General features: G+C 33.8%; 1 pseudogene; it reads left to right on the top strand.

The window, feature by feature from the left end:
* The first annotated feature begins 408 nt into the window (after window positions 1–408).
* LOC120138285 lies at window positions 409–11,840 on the top strand (annotated as a pseudogene).
* Window positions 11,841–14,620: the final 2,780 nt, after the last annotated feature.

The raw sequence follows: 14,620 nt of genomic DNA, 5'->3' as shown, positions 1-14,620 counted from the left end.
TCATCAAATGTGAAAAAGTACACCGACAATTTTGGACGCTATATTGGATTCCTTGAAGAATACGACTTAAGGAAATAAAGAATCACAATTTTATTTTGACTATCTGGTGTAATGAAACCTTGTTGTCTGAATAAAGGTTTTTCTATGGTGGTCACTTATGGAATTAACACATGTTGTATTTGCAGTTGGCATCTACATTTGCATCACATTTGTTTATTTAAGTATTTTTACATACATCAATCATGAAAACGTGAGAGTAACTTGTGAAGGATATTGTGACAAGTTCCAAAAGCAAATTGAAGTTACTCAGGGTGTATATATAAAAAGATCAAAAATGATGAATGAGATATTAACACGTGTTAGTAAGATCGATAGATCCAGGAACAACTCGTAAAGATCCAATAAGAAATGATTGATGAAGCAAAGAAGTTCCAATTTGAATCCAGTGGAAAGATTTCCAAGTTGATGAGCATGACGGTTATAGTGATATATGGGGAGAAATCGTTAGAAGACTCTATTATGCAAGAAAAAATGAAGACTTCTAGTGAAAATTTGAATGTTGGTTGTGCATCCAATGTGATGACAACAGATGATCAAGAATCTATTGGGGATTATGGTAATCCAATTCAATTCCAACAATCAAGTATGATTCTAGAAAACGTGACAGAGATCATGCTGGGAAAAGAGAAAATTGAGGTTGGAGCTTCCAACATGAAGGTTGAGTCACACTCAAAGAAGAGATGCATAGAGGAAGTTCAAATGCCAGTAAAGAAGGCTAAAAAGAACAAGAAAAGAAGAGGATACCTCTCGTTCCGATTTCAGGGTCATATTCGAACTTGTTATCCTTTCTCTTCGAAAGTGGCCATCTAGCACCTATTCATCCAAGGTCTAATACTTATTTACGTCTAAATTGGAAATGTGCCAAAAATTCATGCAACTATATTTTGGAGAATTTATCCACTCTACGAAAGTTGTGCGGTTATGAGATTGAAGGTTCAAAACCTCATCACGGAAGGGTTGTTATGTTTTGAAGATGAAAAACCTAAGCTCCCTAGAAGCTCAGAACTTATCGATAAGGGGAGGAGTGCAAGCCAATGTCTCCCACAAGACGTTAGTTAAGAGTTGAACCTTCAAAAAAAATATCTCAATGATCATTCACTAGGTCTTCAAGATGATCATAATAGTGGCTAAGAGAAAATGAAGTCAAAAGAGCTTCTACTCAATTTTCCTTCATTTTCGTACAACAAATTATATCCCAAGTTGTTTGAATCTCAACTGATTACTCCACATCTGGCTAATCCTATGTTACCCCCTTATCCGAGTTGGTATAATGAGAAAGTTTCTTGTGAATATCACGTCGGAGCTCGAGGACACTCCATCGAGAATTGTGGTAACTTCAAATGACAAGTCCAAGATCTTTTGGCTCATAGATCTATAAGGTAGATGTTAACAATCAGTCAATTTCAATCAAATAGTTGGGAGTCAGCCCCTTGAATGGAGTTGGTGGGGTAAAAACAAATGAAGTGCATACAGAAAAAGGCGTGAAGAAAGAAAATAACAAAATCAAGGAAAACAATATAATGGAGGCAGAGTTAAAGGATTCAACTCTCGAGACTTTTCTGATGTTGTAAAATGAGAAGGAAATGGGAAATGACATGGGGAAATTAAAGGAGAAGTAATTCGAGACTGACCGCAAAAGATTTCTTGGAAAAATACGACCCTCAAGGTTTTTCAAGTGCCAATTTTTGATTTGTTATCCCCTTTAATCAAGAGTCAGTACCTCACCCCAAGGCCCTTGAGAATGAGAACTAACCATCTGCTTATGGCTATGACCTGAATAGTGCTTGCAATTTTCATTTGGGGGCATTAGGCCATCCCACTTAAAAGTACATACCATTGATGGAAGAGATAGAAAATCTCATCAAAAGGGAGTCTTGATATGAGAAATGATCGAGAGATAGAGAAAATGAGGATAAATACCCTAATCCAATTAGACACCCAATATTCTAGGAGCAATGGGACATTCTGGATGAAAAAGTGGAGGTCGTTATCCACCACAGTTGTACCTTATGTTGAAAACATATTGTTTGAATTTGTTTTTTTTCTTTCTCAACTTTATTGTAAGGATATTTAAATTAAATTATGCTACTTTAAAGATTGTGAGCATCGAATCAAATTTGTAATCTTGAAATTCTTGAATATCAATTGGATTAAGGGTTCTTTAAATAATTAGAGTTATAAATCTTTGACAAAGTGACAAGACTGAACCCGTATAAAACAAGAACCCTTGACCTTACCCCATAAGATACACCAGAATACCATACCATTCTTTTGCAGAGACCAACCTAGCATTCTCCTCACATGAAGAGATAATTAAAGGTTTGGCATTCAGGTATGTGTAAGAGCCGATAAAATGGGGCATATTACATATGAGATTGCAAAGTGATTGGGTTTTTCTTCTATTGATGACGTTCGATGATGATTCTAATATATTCAAATGGAATAGTCGAGTAGATGAATTTAGTTTAGGTCAACTATTTGGGAATTGAGCTCTAAAGATAAGATTTCCTGACCTTCAACAACACCCAGACTCTAACAGGTTCCCCTCGACGAGCTTAAGAAATTGAATTAACATACCCATGAACGTAGTTATAATATGTATACAATAAAGCTTGAGATGTTCCTCTAAAGAAATTGGTTAAATGCCCCACTTTATGAATAGATTCAACTAGCTCGATAAAGGAAATTATAATATATATATATATATATATACAATAAAGTTGAATTCAGTTAGCCAAATAATGACAAATTAAATCAAATTTACTAAATAAGGGGTTTCAGTAAAATTGACTAAGGGAGTCGAGGAACACCTGTTATAGTCGACCTCACACAAGCACTAAGGAATTTTATAGTTAGATTGATATTTTCGACAGTGCCTCTACTAAATGAGTTTGTAAAACTTGAACAAATGAGAGATTTCAGAGAACTGAAATGGAAGTGTTCCAAAAAGTCTAGCAATTGAGGGTACTAGTTGTTTTATTTTGTTTGGTTCCACTTAATATGCCAAGCCGAGAAAGATAAGCATGTCCCGAGGTTCACGTGGGCATATAAACAAATAAGAATATCTCAATGGCTGAAACCTTAGAAAATAGGAAGCCAACCTGAAGTTAACCCACTAGTTCTGACAGTTGTCAAAGGAGTATAACTGTGAAAATTTAAAGAACAATTGATTTTTTTTATATTATATGAACTCATGTTTATGATTTGCTTAAATTATGAGCCTGAATTAAGGGAAACACTTTACAAATTTCTTTTATTCTCTGATTTTCAAAATAAAAGAAAGGATAAAAACATTTTCATATAGGAAAATCTCAAGTGAACAAGGTCCTTGAAGCTGGTAAGGCTCATTATGCCTCTATTGGAGAAAGAATAAACGATGCCAGAATAATGAAGCATTCCATAATCCAGAGCAAATAGTCTGATAGATCAGAATGACTGAGGATAGAACTTGTAACACTTCCTCGTGACATCATTAATAAATGACCAAGAAGCAGACGATCGTATTAATAAAAAGAGGGCTAGTATTGTTTTAGATTTTCCTGTATCTTAAGTCAGAACAAATGTTCATGGCATTCCTGTAATAAATGTAGAGATCACTTGTTTGAGAAAGTTTGAAATAAGAAGTTCTGATAATGATGTCCCAAAAGCTTTATGAGTACCCACATTAGGGGTATAACCAAACACCCAGATAATTTTGAGATGATAAGTTTCGAATCTATAAGACATCTTGAAGCCAAGGGATGATTTGAGTTGAAAACCTGAAAGGGTGACTCAGATATTAAATTGAGCAACTAAAATATAAGAGGTGATCTTACAAATCTCTTGATGAAGCTCCCCTTGTCCCAAATGTGCTCCCAAGAGTTTGGAACTGGTGGGTGTCTCTAGAAGATGGACATAATAACCACCTCCTCAGGATAACCTCTCGAGAATAAAGGAGGTCCTTGAAGAAGATGAGATTTGTTCTATCTCAAGTGAAGGAGCGAGAAGAAAGAATACAAGCCAAGGTAAGAAGAGTAAACATCATAGGAGAAATAAATACATTCTTCGTTTTCTTTCGAAGCAATGAAGTTTGAAAGATCAAAAAAATCAAGAACAAAACTTCTCATACTTTGTTGAGACATCATCAACATCATGAAGCAGACATTCACCTCAATAGGAAAGGCTTCTGGTTTTTGATAAAAAAAAATGCAAGAGTGCGATCAGTCAATGTGAATTTTGGCACCCAAATAGGGATGAGTCATTAAAATACCCACTTTGGGGCATGATCATAAACACATGTCATGTTGAGGTAACAACGTTCAGACCAAGAAGACATTGAGAATGAGTCTCACAACTTGAAGTGTTAGGGACAGGCCATGAATTTGAGCAGAGCTTACCTTATGGAGCAGATCAGTCGGGCATTAATTAACTGTAGAGTCCTGGGAAAACAACTCTGATAGCGTAATTAAGTTGAGGGCAGAAAAGGGCATCAAGGCAATGTTCCTGAATGCAACAAGAATCTGAGAAATAAAATATCTCTTTGAGACATTAATGCAGATAAGAGGCAAAGCAGATACAAATACATAAAATGATCAGATGGTTCTTCAGGGATGTAAGCTTGAAATGTTAAGTTTCTACAATGATATCTGAGTAAACTTTGAAGAATAGTGATCAAGTGGAAGAAGACTGAGTTCTCCACTTTGGAGTCAAAGAAAAATCTAATCAACATTTATGCATTCATGAGAACATCATTTGCATAAAATAAAATGCATTACATTGATATGTTTAATTGCATTCGCGTTTCACACATAAACGCATGCTTTTACATAACTTCTAGTGAAAAGGGAATATCCATGATGTCAAAATCTCAGCTAATGAAAGCTAGAATTCAAACCTCAAATATAGGGAATAATGTTTAGAGAGGCAGAACCTAAAGAATAGGGGGGCCAATCCATACAAGAAGTGTTACTTTGAAGTGGGGCATGTTTCCCAACCATTAAGTCGTTTTATAAATTTAAAAAAATGAGAAAAATTTCTCATTTAGTGTTTTCAGAAAATGAAATTTTTGAAAAGTAAGAAAAGTTTCTTACCTAGTAAACTATTTCTAAAATTGGTAAGTCATTCGTGTCATATATAAGTCTTTTGAGCAAGATGATAAGTTTTTCGGGCAATCCACAAGACCTTTGGTCATGATGTTTTCACATGTATTTCGAAAACAAAATGAGAAAAGTTTCTCATTTAAATCTAAAAATTGAAATTTTTGAAAAGTAAGAAAAGTTTCTTACCTAGTAAACTATTCCCAAATTTGGTAAGTCCTTCGGGCCATCAGTAAGTCTCTCGAGCATGATGCTTAAATCCTTCGGGTCATCTGTAAGTCTTTCGAGCAAGATGATAAGTCCTCCGAGCAATCCATAAGACCTTCGAGTAAGATGTTTTCACATGTCTCTCAAAAATTAGAAAAGTTTCTCATTTAAATCTAAAAATTGAATTTTTTTAAAAGTCTTACTTAGTAAACTGTTTCCAAAATTGGTAAGTCCTTCGGGCCATTTGTAAGTCTTTCGAGCATCATGCTTAAATCCTTCTAGTCATCTGTAAGACATTTGAGCAAGATAATAAGTCATTCGGACATCCACTAGACCTTTGGGCAGGATGTTTTCACATGTCTCTTGAAAAATGATAAATTTTTTCATTTAAATCTAAAAATTGAAATTTTTGAAAAGTAAGAAAAGTTTCTTACCTAGTAAACTATTTCCAGGATTGGTAAGTCCATTGGGCCATCAGTAACTCTTTCGAGAACGATGAGTAAATTTTTCGGGTCATCTATAAGCCTTTCGAGCAAGATTATAAGTCCTTCGGCAAGATGTTTTCGCATGATTTTCTGAAAAATCAGAAAATATTTCCAAAGTTTCTCATCAAAATCTTTTTGAAAAATCTTTTTTGAAAAGTAACCAATTCAAAGTCCCAAAAAGGGAGAGGTTCAACTGACACTCAGTCGAGGCAGATTCTCATATTTAGTGGTTGCGACAAGTTTCCACAAGAGAAATCATTTTCCAAGATTATCCTCCCAATACTTTCAGGTATGATGTTTTCGAATTCTCGAACACATACTAACAATGGTTAATGTCTAATTTTCAGATTTGATATTCTTGAAGACAAGAAAAGTGAATCGAACTCGATTTAATCTTCCATGAGGAATAGTAGAATGAATTAACGTTCACAGATCTGATATTCCCTAAAGAAAAAGCGGAACAAAATCTTATCTTTCAAGATTTGATCTTCCTTGAGAATAGCGGAACAGGTCTACCTCGATTTGATATTCCCTGAAGAATAATGGAATAAATAAACGTCCCTAGATCTGATTTTCCCTCAAGAAAAAACGGAACATATCCATCTTTTCAAGATTTGAAATTCCCTAAGTAACAGTGGAACAAGTATGCCTCGTTTAAATCTTCCCTGAAGAACAGTGGAATGAATAAATGTCCCCAGATCTGATTTTCCCTCAAGAAGAAGCGGAACATATCCCTCGTTTCCAAGATTTGATCTTTCCTGAGTAACAATGGAACAAGTTTACATCGATTCAAAATGAATCAACATTTCTCGATCTGATCTACCCTAAAGAAACAAGTGGAATAGATTCCTTATCAGATTGCAAAGCACGAAGAAGAAACCGAACGAAAACGCGTTGTCTTTCATCTTTTCCATATTCTTGTTAACACAAGAATGGGCAAATAGGGTCAGCTGTCGACACCCATTTTCATCCGGAGACCCTTTTCTTTTATTTTTTATTATTTATTAATATTATTAATATCATTATATTATTATTATTATTATTTATTTTCACATGCCAGAATTACATGCCCAATCGGGCCCAAATATGCAACTGAAGCAGGCCCGAATCAACCCAATAGGCCCAAAACTAAGATGTAATATCCTAAAGAAGTAGGCTCAAACTAGTAATAGCCTATAAAGTTTAGGGTTTGAGAAACCCTAGCAACATCAAGCATCCATGCATCAACCGCAACCACTGAGGCATTCTAGAAACATCCACGCGTGCCCCCAATACGGTGACTCCTCAGATTCCAAGAGCCATTCCTCCACACGAATAACATACCACCAGCAGCCCCAAATCTATCCCCAACAACACTAAATCCGCTCCTCGTCAAATTCATGCGAAAAAAAGAAGAAAAATTGATGAGATGTAAAAGCACCTTTTTTTCTTCTCTTTCATTTTTAAGGAAAAATTTGTAACAAGGAAAAAATAAAAATCTGACAAGAAATTATGGAGAGAAGGCTTCTTTTTTTTACTCGGGTTATAAAACCTACAAACAACATGTAAAATGGGGGGATTTGGTTCGAAAATACAACAAAAAAATCCCAGATTCAAAAAGGAATACAACCATCAAGGTATGTTTTTACCTTTTGTGTCAGGCTCTTCTTTTTTTCTTTCTTTCAAAAACAAAAAAATAAAGTCTAAAAATGAACAAACTCTTTTTTACCTTAGTGGTCAAGCCCTCATCGGTGGAGGGTGGTCGTCGGAAAAGGGAAAGGAGACTTCCTTCAGGAGTCCTTGGTTGCCGAAAGTCCCAAAGGCTGAACCTATCACTACAAGAAAATATACCTTTAATGACACACGAACGATGAGACACGCTAATTTATGACTTGCAAAAAATGTGTGTCGTAAAAATGTCATGTTTCTTAAAATCTGAACGATTTATGACTTACAATAATGCGTGTCATATTTAATAGTCATAATCCAAAAAATTTAGCAAAAACACGGAGTACACTTTTCATTGTGTGTCATCTCTAAAAGTCATCTTTTAATTCGGGAACTATATATTTTAGCCTAAAATAAATAAAAAATAAACCCTTTCTAGTTTACCCAAATAAATAATAAATCGAATCCTTCAACTACGAAATCAATCCCTCAAACATTCATCGATTTGATCGAATTCAAACTTTTCAAAAGAAATATTAAAATTATTTATATTTCAGTGAAGAACAAGTCTCGGTTCCAACCTTGAAATAGGGAAGGATGGAATACCTGATTGGCTCAACAGTTCGTTGTGGTCCACAACTCTCAGCAGCGGCGACGACCGCATCCACCGCCACTCCCCTTCTCCTACGATCTCCTCCAATGCCATCTCCAAGCCAATTGTTCAGCCTCTGGTTCCCATGCCTCCTCCCGATGTGGCCTCGAGTCCTCAGTCCACTGCTACTTCCCCCAAATCTTAATCCAAAGGTCGAGTTGATAAAAATAGTGACGATACTAGCAATGATAATGACCAAAACACTAGCTCTTCCGGCAGTTCTCCGGATGATATCTCTCGCCAGGCTCAGCTTTTAACCGAGGTTTTTAATCGTTTCTCCATTTTTTACTATTTCTTTCTTTCTTTCTTTCTTTCTTTCTAATTCCCATCTTTTTCGTGTCAATTGTCAAAGAAGGTAGTAAATTTACTGGAATTGCGACAGATTGCGTCGCAAGGAATTCCTGAATGTGTAGGAATAAGGTCTATAGTATGGAAGGTGGTGTCTCTGTCTTTTCTGTTTGGTTGCTGAAAATTTTGAAATTTGTTGAGATTCCTATATTTTTAGTCTCTGAATTGAATGAATCATCAATTCCCATGCATTGAAAGTTGTTTTGCTTTTCTTTTTGGATTAATGTTGAGGTAGGGTTATTTGGTTGCTCTGGCAGTTATTATTAGGGTATCTACCACCAGATCGTATGCAGTGGTCGTATGAATTAGCTAAGCTAAGAAAGGGTCTGAGTACAAACAGTTTAAAGAAGAGCTATTGATGAATCATGTAAGTGTTTCTTTTTCCTTTTGCGTGTTAAAATAGTGTAATAGATGAATCCCTATAGGTAACAACTGCAATTTAGTTATAAAACCGTATAATTTAATCTCATATTTGATTTCATCATAGGCAAGTAAAATCAATAATGGTTACTGAAGAAATGTCTAAATGTTGACATAAATTTCTGAAATCTGACAATACGTACCAGTAGATGGAACTAAAGCGGCAAAATAATTTTGCCTATTAACGAACACATGCATTGTGAAATTTGAATTCATATACTTGGTCAGATTTTAGAAGTTTATGTCAACATTTAAACGATTTTTCATGAATACTGTTATCAGTAAAACTTGTTTACACTATACAAAGATTAAATTAACAATCCTATTTATTGAAAAAGACAAAAAACAATTCTCTAGTATGAGTAAAATTGATATTGGCATTGATGGAAAGCCGTCTATATGCTAAGATAGGCTTCTGAAATATGAAAATACATACTTGTAGATTAACTTCAGCAAATGGATTTCTTCTATTATAAAACAGTGGTTGTGTCAATTTTTGACTCATATGCTTTGTTAACTTTTAGAAGTTCATGTCAACATTTAGATGATTTTATACAAACATTGTTATAGATTTTGCTTGTTTATACCATACAAAGATTGAATTACACAATTATATTGTACAAGGGCTAAATTTCACTTTTAACTATAGTTTGACTATAGTACCAAGACTGTCTAGATACTTTAAATAAATATGTATTAATAAATACATTATAATGATTTCATACACTATGGGCAAGTATGATATTATAAGTTCCTTTGTTTACTGGCATGGTAAAATTTTAAAAACATTTTTAAGGTTATCTTGTGTGTTCGATCTCTTTCTCTATTTCTATGAGAGTTTTGGGTTTTTGAATGTTCTGTGGCTAGTCAGACAGAAATGGCAAGGAATTTGGAGAAGTCTGTTGTTCGTGACAATGACCATTCAGAATCTGAAAGCAGTGGTGTGCTTTCAAGATCACAGGTAACTTATGGAGAGCATCCTTTAAGCCTTGGAGAAAACAACATATGGAATCAATTATTTCAGGTATATTGTTAGGCTTATTTGAAAATCAGTTATTGGAACTATATTGCATCTGTGGTGTTTTCTTTTATGTTAAATGCTTTAAATAAAGACTGTGAACGCTAAGTTGAGCTTCCTCCCATTAATTTAGTTCATTTGTTTTTATTGGAGCCTAACTTCTAGTGCTTAGTTGACGTTAAGGATAGAAGAAAGAAAGAAGGATAACAACTATATGGACATAAGCGAAAAAACATTGAAGGGGTATTACACTTTGATGTAAAATCTACTGAATTATAATTAAAAGATTAAATAGTTTCTTGCACAATTGTGTTGCTGTTAGCATTAAAATATATATCCCATATATTATCTTTAGCTTTAATTTACTAAGAATAATCATATGTTTTATAATGTGTTATCTGATTTCTATGTTATTATTAGATCCTGATATTTGGTATTTATAATTGTCAGTGTTATATAGCATTATAGTAAGAAATCCAAGAAGTTGGACGAGGGGAAAACAATTCATGCTACACATACTAGTTTTTGGTCAATACTTAGTTGAGAGAACATGAACTGAGCATTACTAGTTTACAACTGTTTTTGTATACCAATTTATACATGAAAGTAGTGACGGAGAGTTCTGATTTTTCAATTATTAATTGAATATGTCACTTATTTTATTCTCTAGTCCTTAAAGTTTTCCTGATTTAGCAAGCATTTAGGAAGAGGTTTTTCCCCATTTGTTTGCTTAGTTTTCTTGCGATGTTAGTCATGTTGATGAGCCGAATTTTTTTTAAATGCCCGCTTTTAAGTTCTAGATAAAGATTAAGTGACTTTTTTTTGGGCTGGTGGTATTTCAAGGACTCGGAAATTATAGAACATATTGACCGAGATGTGAAACGCACTCATCCAAACATGAACTTCTTTTCCAGAAACTCGCAGCTTGCAAAGTCTAACCGGGTATGCATTTTTTTCTTGTGATTTTGATGTATAACCCTTTGGAATCATGTTTTGATATGAGAAACAAAGTCATTTCTGACTTATACCTTGCTCATTCAGGATACATTGAAGGACATATTAATTTTTTTGCCAAGTTAAATCCAGGTATAAGATATGTTCAAGGGATGAATAAAATCTTGGTACCTCTATTTTATGTATTCAGAAATGATCCCGATGAAGAAATGGAGGTAAAGATTTCATTGTCTTTCCTATCTAGTCTGTATTATTTGTTTTAATGTTTTTCTTCACGCAAAACTTGTTGGTGCAACCAAAAAATTGTTTTCTATTTCCAGAACCTTCCACTTCTTTCAGCTTTGAGATTTACATTTTGTTTACCGTTTGGTGTTCTTGTCAAACCTGTCTTTGCCCATTTCTATCTGCAACACTATTGCCACCAACTCTTACTTTTTTCTTGTCTCAAGCAACATGATAAAGAAAATTTTCATTTACTTAGTTGACACTTGCTTAAACTCTTTATTCTTCTTGAAACACCTATACTTAACGCATATAGAGACATGGGTTTGAACTTAGGAGATATCACCCTACAAGGTGTATCCAAATACTACTTGATTTTTTTTAAAATTTAACACACCTATTTCAGATACATATTCGCATGTGACATGACATCATATTTGAGTCTTGAGTAACAAACTGATGCATACAAGCTAGAAATTTTTATATTCTACAAAACTGATGCATACATTTCCGTATTGAACTCTTGCAGGCCGCTGCTGAAGCTGATTCATTCTTTTGTTTTGTTGAGTTGCTGAGTGGATTTGTGATCATTTTGCAAGTAACTTGACAACAGCAATGTTGGAATTTGTTCCATAATTACCCGGTTGTCACAATTTTTGAAAGAACATGATGAAGAGATTTGGCATCATCTAGAGATCACAACTAAAGTAAGATATCATTGCAAAATGCAAACATCTTGTTGTATTGTTTAGATTTTATCTTTTCATACATTTCTTGTCATCTCTGTATCTGGGTCATGCTTACCTATTACAACAACCTCACCTAGGGGGACAATTAAGCCAATTTGAACTGTAAAAGCTTGAGAGCTCTACTTGAAACTCCAGACCTCAAAGTTTGGCTTGAGCTTAATAAAGTTTCACGTTTAAAGCTTGATTCAAAATAAAAATTTATTTTCTCAAATTTTTCAATTAATCTTGTTTGTCTAGTAAAAGATAAGTTTAATCCGATGCTTTAACTTCAAACTCGGTTATTTATACTTAAGCTCGAGTTAGAATTTAGATTTTTCAATATTCATTAGAATAGTAGAATACTGAATTAGAAAAGCTTGGTTAGGCTTGCAAGATATTTGAGTCTAGCATTAGGATACTTGAATTCAACCGGCTTAGTGGCTCGAGCTTTTGATTAGACTATGACTGAGCCATATTATGTTTTTTCTTATAAGCCGAATTTGAATACCTTGTAAGTGCAAGTGTCTCATTTACCCTCGTAAGCCTCGGCTCCTCTATAATTCCAGTCCCCTTCCTCCCTTGTCATTTCTTGGCGTAGTAATTATTTCAGTCTAATGTTAACTGCTGTGAATAAATATCACATGTCAACCCCCATTTTTATGCTTTAGGTGGATTACTCTGCTACAGATCAAATTTCAAACACGACTAGAACCATTTATCATGCTAATAAGGTTAGAGCAAAAGGGGGAGGGGAATTAAAATTGCAAGAATTAATACAACTATCATATGGACTTGAAGTAGGATGTTATTCTAAACAAATTAATGCAAGTATTGTTAGCAAGACTGAAAACTGTGAATTCGTGCCATGATAATGTATATAATTTATATGGGAAGTTTTACTAATTAAATGTGTAAAATTTATTTTTACATATGCTTCAAAGAATGCATATGTAAAATTGGTCATTTTAGTACTCTTTGATTGTTATATACTTCACTTTAAATAAGTATAAATTATATATTTATTTCATATTTTTTACTTAGGTTGGCGATGGGAAGGAAGAATACATGATGATAGTGATGATATTCGCAAAGAATGGGTATCTTATGTGCCAAACTTTATTATGCCGTGATATTTTGTATCGACATATGATTACAATATTTTTTATAACTTAATGTTAATATATTATACACAAATGGATTGCTTATATATAATATATATATATATTCAGTATTATGAGGCATTAAATGTGATTTAGTTTGATTATTTGTCAATCTACAATATATATGTATATATATATATATAATTTACGACATACAATCACGACACACGAATGTGTGCCATCTTTTTTAATGATGTGTGCTTCAATGACACGCAATGCAAGTCGTAAATGTAAGTCATAAATGCGTGTCATCTTCATTTATGACGGGGCTTCAATGATGCTCAATGCACGTCATAAATGTGCGTCATAAATGCGTGTCATAAATGCCTGTCATAAATGTGCGTCATAGATTTATGACACACAATTGCGTGTCATCAAAGATTTATGACGGTGACTTCAATGATGCGCATTTGTGTGTCATCTGCACCCATAGATGATGTGCAATGTGCGTCATTAAAGGGGTTTTTTCTAGTAGTGTATCGACCGTTTTGGGGCCCTTGTTTAGTTTAGAGGTATTTTGGGTTTAGGTTTAAGGTTAAAGGCGAGAGCTTTTTTAGGTAGGTTTAACGTCAGTGGTGGTCGAGGGGTAAAATGCCGCCGACATACGACGATGTTGGTTCTTTTTCGGTTCGGTCAAGAGTTCTTTTAGAGGGGCTTGGTTCTTTTGGGGCTTTTGGGTTCCAATAGTGGCTAGGTAGAAAAGGGGGCCTTATGAGGTTTTCAGAGTAAGATTTGGCAACTGATGTACGGTGGTCAACTGATTTTGTAGAATTTTTAGGAGAACTAGCGAAAGATAACGTAGAGAGGATTTGAGAAAAAATAAAAAAATAAAAGAGAGGCTAAGGTTTCCTCTTTACCCAAAATAGCTAAAATGTGGAATTTATAAGTAAAAAAATAGGAAAATCACGCATAACCCCCTCCTTTTTTGCTTTGTTTTTACAAGCTAGTCACCAAACCCCTACATTTTTTATTATTTTATTTTCCTCACTTAATTTTCATTACTTTCAATTTGCCACTAATATGTTATATTCCATGTTTTATCTGTTCCGATTTTAGCCCTTTATTTTCGCTTCTTTTAATTTGACTAATAACATACTAACATTTTATTTTATTGTTCATACTAACATACTAACATTTTATTTTATTGTTCATACTAACATACTAACATTTTATTTTATTGTTCATACTAACATACTAACATTTTATTTTATTGTTCATACTAACATACTAACATTTTATTTCATTGTTCATACTAACATACTAACATTTTTTTCATTGTTCATACTAACATATTAACATTTTATTTTATTGTTCGTACTAACAGACTAACATTTTATTTTATTCTTTATACTAACTTACTAACGTTTTATTTATTTGTTCAACCTAACTCACTAACCCTCTAATATTTGAACATTCAACGACCTTACGGTGACCCGCCCTAGGGTACGACTCGCATTATTTATGATCCAGGATAAAATTTTGATTAAAATGATCCCCTCTAACTTTTAAATTCAGTGTTTAATATCTATGTTTTTATTATTATTATTTACTATGTTTTATTCCATCGCTTTAATTTTCAGTTTTTATTTTCTGTTCCTTTAATTTCCTGTATTTTATTTTAGTCCTTTAATTTCCAACATTTAT

This window comes from Hibiscus syriacus, unplaced genomic scaffold, assembly GCF_006381635.1.
Source record: "Hibiscus syriacus cultivar Baekdansim isolate YM2019G1 unplaced genomic scaffold, ASM638163v2 tig00110683_pilon, whole genome shotgun sequence".
Taxonomy (NCBI): Eukaryota; Viridiplantae; Streptophyta; class Magnoliopsida; order Malvales; family Malvaceae; genus Hibiscus; species Hibiscus syriacus.
Note: the sequence above shows the minus strand (reverse complement) of the source record. Positions and strands in the feature narration are given on the sequence as shown.